At 42.4% G+C, this 6,670-nt stretch overlaps 1 pseudogene; it reads right to left on the reverse strand.

The window, feature by feature from the left end:
• Positions 1–230: 230 nt before the first annotated feature.
• Positions 231–1,057, reverse strand: LOC147887339 (germin-like protein 1-1 pseudogene; annotated as a pseudogene).
• Positions 1,058–6,670: the final 5,613 nt, after the last annotated feature.

A 6,670-nucleotide genomic window follows, 5' to 3' on the forward strand; every position in this document is an offset into this window, starting at 1 on the left:
CACGTCAATAAGCAAAAGTGAGATAGTGTAGAGTGTAAACATTTGTTGGAAGTTGAGCGAACATTTAAGCATATAAAGTTACATCACTCCTAAATTTACTACAGAATCATTAGCATTGAATCTAAGCTTGATGCACAAACAAGTGCACAGAGCATTATTTAGTTTGGATGGAGTATTTGACTAGTTGTGCAGGGCACTATGGCAAGCCCCCAGCCAACTTGATCATTTCAATTTGAGCAGGAGTGTATTGACGAATTCGATCAGGCAGTTTTTCCAACGCTATCTGTGAGACTGTAGACCTCCTGCTTATCGATGCCGAAGGTAGTCTCCAGCACTTGCTCAGGAAGAGGAGGTTTGGCGGCGAAGAGGGCAGTGGCCAACAGCGATACCCCCGGATTTTGACTGTTCAAGCCGGATATGGCAAGGGCAGATTTATGCGCATCCGCGTTGAGCTGGAAGTGAACCAGCCCCCGGGGGAAGACAAAGAGGTCCCCAGCGTAAAGCGTCTGCTGGAAGAGAGTGTTATTGGTATCCACAAAGCCCACTACCAATTTTCCCTGAGCCAGGAAGAGAACTTCGGTGGCGCGAGGATGGACATGAGGTGGAACCAGGCCGCCTGGTGCGAAGTCGAGGCGAGCGACGGACAAACCCTGAGTGTTGAGGCCAGGAAACGTTTGGGCGTCGGCGAGCGTGACATTGGAGCCCAACGGGTTGTTGACATCACCTGCCTGACGCAGCAAGGGAGAAGTGAAGTCGTATGCAGAGACCTGATTGGCGTTCTTGCAAAGAAGGCCGTTTATGGTGATGTCTTGGTTGGGTAGAGCGACGCAGAAATCTTGCAGAGGATCGGCGTCCGTGGCTGCAACATGGAGGGAGGGAGAAGCAAGAGCGAGCAAGAAGAGGAGGGGCAGTGCGGCCCTAGCGAGAGTGGTGATTGTGGACGTGAATTCAGCGGCCATAGCTGTGGTACAGCAGGCGATGCAGACGAAAATGTGGGGAGTGTAGCTGCTGCTGGAGAGGGATGTTAGAAATGCAGGTAGCTTCTGAGAACGCAATGGAAGGGAGATCGTGGTGATAGTGCAGCGCAAGTGTGCTCCTTATAAAGTCTGCCTTTCGATCTGCTTTGGACCAAGTCGAGTTCGTGATCCTTTCGGTCTGCTTTGGACCAAGTCGAGTTCGTGATCCTGATAGGTGACGCAATCTATTGAAATTCAGATCATGGGCTACTGCTTCCGTTTTCTACAACTGTTGCTAAATCAACGAAAACAACGATGAAACATTCCACCCAGTACGCGAAGGAATAAATTAAACTGGACATATGGTGCTAAATCAACGACGATAACTTTGAAACATTCCACCCAATAAATTAAACTGAACGCATCTCCACCTTGTGTTTTGCTTGTGGGCATGCTGTTTAATTCAATGCTGATAGTGTGACTTACGGCCACGGGTCACATGCTTGTAACAACGTCTAGCAACTAGGGCTACAAATCTAGCGACTCTAGCTACAAGTCCCCATGTGCCTAGGAAACAACTCTAATGCTTTGCTAGTAGGGAGACATATTACTACTTTAAGGAAAGGTTGGGAATTCTCTTTAAAGGAGAGCTTAGTGAGTGAGGGCTAGGCAGATGAGTGAGGCTTAGTACATGCATGCACACACACAGATGAGTGAGGCTTAGTGAGCATTGCTTTTAGTTGGAAAAAAGGTTTTAATGCATGTTTAAAAATAAAAGCTTAAAATGAAATATATGTGTGTGTTGCAGACTCTAGGCCACACACACACATATAGACACACCTATAGGGAGGGGTTGCCATGTGGTAGCCAAAGGGGAGAGCGAGCCTAAATTAGTGTGTTTATGTGTGTATGTATCCTAAGTTGGAGTTTTTTAATTATAAAAGGGAACATGCCGGCTTTTATTAAATTGTAAGGGAAAAAATAATTACAAAATTGTGGCCTACTATACTATAAAAACTGCCCACAGCATACAACGATTAAACTTAAACATCACACCTAATAACAATCTACATAGCACTATGAAGATCTCACAAGCACATTCCCGCCAGCTTCCTCATGACAAGCACATTCCCACCAGCTTCCCAGCAAACACACTCTCCGCCATGGAACGAGTGAAGATCATCTCATTTCTAAGACTCTAGATACCCATAAAGATGATAGCAGCAGAGACCCTTGGGATGTTGTTGTTGTTGATATCATTACTTTGACTTGAGCAAGTATGGGCATCACTACAAGGCATAGGCCCTTTTCCGACGAAAATACCGACGCTTTTTACATTAATTTTTTTTTAAAACGGGCCCAAACGTCATTATTAAAGTCATTAAAGGCATCGAAAAAGAACCGTCGCTATATAGCGACGCTGTTAAACGTTACTATATAGCGACACTAATAATCATCGCTATATAGCGACATTGGTAAACGTCGCTATATAGCGATGATTAACAAAACTTAAAAAAAAGGATTAGTGGAGCTAAACAGGGCTTGCTATGGCCCTGTTTAGCCCCACTAATCGTTTTTTTTTTTGTAATTACAAAACAAAAGTTTTTTATAAGAAAATTTCCCTTGCGAAAAGGGTGATACAAAATCACTCAAATGAAATGATCGAGCAACAAAAGCATATACATGTCGAACGTATATAACATTGTTTGTTACAAAATTATCCTTTCGAAAGGGTGATACAAAATTGCTCAAACGAGCATATATACAAAATGACATACATGGTGAAGAAAATGCAAACTGCTACTACTACTACTACTACTCATCCGAATCATCCTCATCCTCGTCCTCATCTTGTTGGGCCCCTGATCCTTGGTCATCGTGAGCTGTGCCTTCTTCCTGATTCTCATCACGTGCATCTAATCCCTGGCCCTGGTGATCGCTCGCATCCGATGATGGGATGCTTGAGCTTTGACCCTAAGAGTGAACCATATAAATTGAAAATTAGATTGGAACTTAAAGAATAAAACAATTTAAAAAGTGAGATTATAAGTAGGAGTAGACTTATACTGTGCGAGCAGCCACCTCAGCCCAATCGACCGTCGCTCCCATTGCCTCTTGCTCAATAAACCACGGCTTTGTTTCTATGTGAAATGCGCATCGCGTCTCTCCATCTGTAGGAAGACGACCCCTCGCAGCTTGCTGTGGATCCAATTTACGAGAGTTAGAGTTAGCTAAAGTGCATGTAATATGTAGTAAAACAAATAGAACAATACATTAAATGATAAGACTCCTCTTATGCATAAGCATAAGCATGAGCATAAGAGAAGAAGACATATGCTCATGCTTATGCTTATGCATGGGCATAAGAACATGAGCATGAAAGAGGGAAAAGAGGGGGAAAAGAGGAGAAGAGAGAAGAAGAGGGAAAGGAAAGAGAGATTGGAAAAGAGGAAAGTGGGAAAGAAAGAGAGAAGAAGAGGGAAAGTAAAGAGGAAAAAGAGACATATGTTCTTCTCTCTTTCCCCTTTCTCTTATGCTCATGCTTATGCTTATGCATGAGCATAAGAGAAGGGGGAAAGAGAGAAGAAGGGGGAAAGAGAGAAGGGGGAAAGAGAGAAGAAGAGGGAAAGGAAAGAGGGAAAAAGAGGGAAAGAAAGAGAGAAGAAGAGGGAAAGGAAAGAGGGAAAAAGAGGAAAAGAGAGAAGAAGAGGAAGGAAAGAGAGATTGAAAAATGAGAAAGAGGGAAAGAAAGAGAGAATAAGAGGGAAAGTAAAGAGGGAAAAAAAGACATATGCTCATGCTTATGCATGAGCATATATCTACTTCTCTTATGCTCATGCATAAGCATAAGCATAAGAGAAGGGGGAAAGACAGAAGAAGAGGAAAAGGAAAGAGGAAAAAAGAGGGAAAGAAAGAGAGAAAGAGAGAAGAAGAGGGAAAGGAACGAGGGAAAAAGAGGAAAAGAGAGAAGAAGAGGGAAAGGAAAGAGAGATTAAAAAATGAGAAAGAGGGAAAGAAAGAGAGAAGAAGAGGGAAAGTAAAGAGGGAAAAAGAGACATATGTTCATGCTTATGCATGAGCATATGTCTACTTCTCTTATACTCATGCATAAGCATGCATATGCTTATGCATGAGCATAAGAGAAGGGGGAAAGAGAGAAGAAGAGGGAAAGGAAAGAGGGAAAGAGAGAAGAAGAGGGAAAGGAAAGAGGGAAAAAGAGAAAAAAAGAGAAGAAGAGGGAAAGAAAGAGAGAAGAAGAGGGAAAGGAAAAAGGGGAAAAGAGGAGGAAAGAGATTGAAAGATTGAAGGAGAGAAGAAGGAAAGGAGGGAAAGAAGAGGAGAGAAGAGGGAAAGAAGAGGAAAGAGAGGGGAAGAGAGGGTTCCTATGCCCATCACTACAGCTAGCACTTAACGCGCTAGCTGCAGGCCAATGCAAATAACAAAAATAACAAATGGAAAAAAGAGGAAGCACTTACCTGAAATAGTATGTCCCACTTGGTGTTGTGGACTGGCCCTACAAAAGAGAGGAAACATATCATTTTTCAAATAAGATGTTAGAGAAAGGAGGAGATTACAAAAGTAACTTCTTGAAAGGAGGAGATTGAGGAGACAAGGAGAAAGAGAAGGAAGAGAAATACAAAAAAGGGAAAGAAGAGGTGAGTCTTCTTTCTTTCTTGAAATCTCGTTTTTTGTTTCAATCCTTTGAAAAAAACCATGAAAACTAGTTTATAGGTTTAGGAATATAAGGAGAAGTACTCACAAAACTAAAGCTAACAAACAAATAACCTACATTATTGAAATAGACTCACCTCTTGAAAAACTTCCTTTCAAGAAACCAAAGAGGGAGAATTCAAGAAACCAAAGAGGGAGAAGGGTGGAGACGGAGCACAAGAGCTAGGAGAAGGGTGAGGAGTGGAGAATACAGTGAAAGGTTGTCGGAAATAGGTGGGAGGTCATCGGAAATAGGTGGGAGAAGAGATTGCCTTGTTTACTTAAAAGATTAGAGAGTGCTAAAGAAAGCGCCGCGCGTAGTGTCGGGTTTTGGTTTTAACCCACAGCGTTGCTATATAGTGATGCTTTTTTGTCACTATATAGCGATGTTTTTAATTATAAGCGTCGCTATATAGCGACGGAACATAGTAAAACGTCACTATATAGCGACGCTTTAAGACACTTTTTGTTCTAAGTTGAAGGGAACCTCATAGATACTATTTTATAACTGTTAATATATTTTCTTGCAACTTATGTTGTGATTTTATAAGTATAGATCGAAGGGACATGTGGAAGCTCGTTCAATGATGCGCCAATGCCTGGGAGCACAAAGTGGCTTACGGAGAGGTTATACTATCATTGCACTCATTGCAAGCGAGAAGTATGACATCCACGTCGTATTATCATGCGCCACTTGCGGATGTATGGGGAGGAGCCCGAACCAGTACCCATCGTTGGTGTTGCACATGTTGATGGACTATCGGTAAGTCAAAGCTATTTACGTTCGCAGTCTTATTGGATACCAGGAAATACAAGGTCTTATATTTACACAAAATCTTAAAATAGGATGAGGAGGCTAACGAGGGTATGCATATATCTTCACACTTTGAGAAAGACTATAGTCCCCCGGATGATGACGAGGGTATGGTCAACATGATGGATTTTATTTTTAGGGGCACTACATCCCATCTACATGTGATGTTAGTGTCTAAGGTCAAAATGCGAGAGTTGCAATCAACACAATTATACAAGGGTGCTAGGATGTCTAAACTACGTGCTTGTCTCTCAATCTTGAATCTAGAAGTAAAGTATGGATGGTCGGATACAAGTGTCTCAGCCTTAATGAGGTTAGCTCTTGTATTAATTTGACTCATTATTTGGATATTGTTTGTTTTGAGAACCATCATGCTTGTTTTGAGAAACATCATTTGGATAGTGTATACCGAATCATCATTGTTCGAAGCCTATGTATGTTTGAATTGTCATAGGTTGCTCCAGAAGATGTTGCCTACACCAAATACCATGCCCGCATCAAGAGATGAAGCGAAAAAGATGCTAACAACGGTGGGTATGGGTTATGATACCATCCATGCTTGCCGTAATGATTATATTCTCTTTCGTCGTGAGCATGGAGATTTGGCTAGTTGTCCAAAGTATGGGGAACAATGATATAGAGATGACTTGCGGGGTGAGCGGATACCAGTAAAGGTCTTAAGACACTTTTCCATCATTACAAGAATACAACACATGTTCTGATGCAAATCCATGCGGAGTTGATGATATGGCATGCATCTCATCGGTCCAACAATGACACATTGAGGATTCCCACAGATTGTGCAGCTTGGAAGCACATAGATAATCAATGGCTGGACTTTGCGAGGGACCACGCAACTTACATCTTGGGCTCGCCATGGACGGCATGAATCCTTTCGAGTTACGCTCGACATCTTGGTCGACATGGCCCATAGTCGTGGTGAATTACAATATCCCACCATGGCTAACAATAAAAAAGGGACACCTCATGCTTGCACTACTTGTGCTAGAAAAGTACAAGGCAAAAAATATGGACATGTACAAGGCACCTTTGATACAGGAGTTACAAATATTATGGAGAGGAGTGCAGGTCTTTGATATTTCCAGAGCTCCTAGACATACCCATTTTGGTCAGAGGTATCTTGATGTGGACCATGCATGACTACCCAGGATATGGAGAGTGCGCAGGT

The sequence above is a fragment of the Dipteris shenzhenensis genome, chromosome 23 (assembly GCF_047967505.1).
Source record: "Dipteris shenzhenensis isolate YYH24624 ecotype China chromosome 23, Dip_SZ_1.0, whole genome shotgun sequence".
In the NCBI taxonomy this organism is placed as follows: Eukaryota; Viridiplantae; Streptophyta; class Polypodiopsida; order Gleicheniales; family Dipteridaceae; genus Dipteris; species Dipteris shenzhenensis.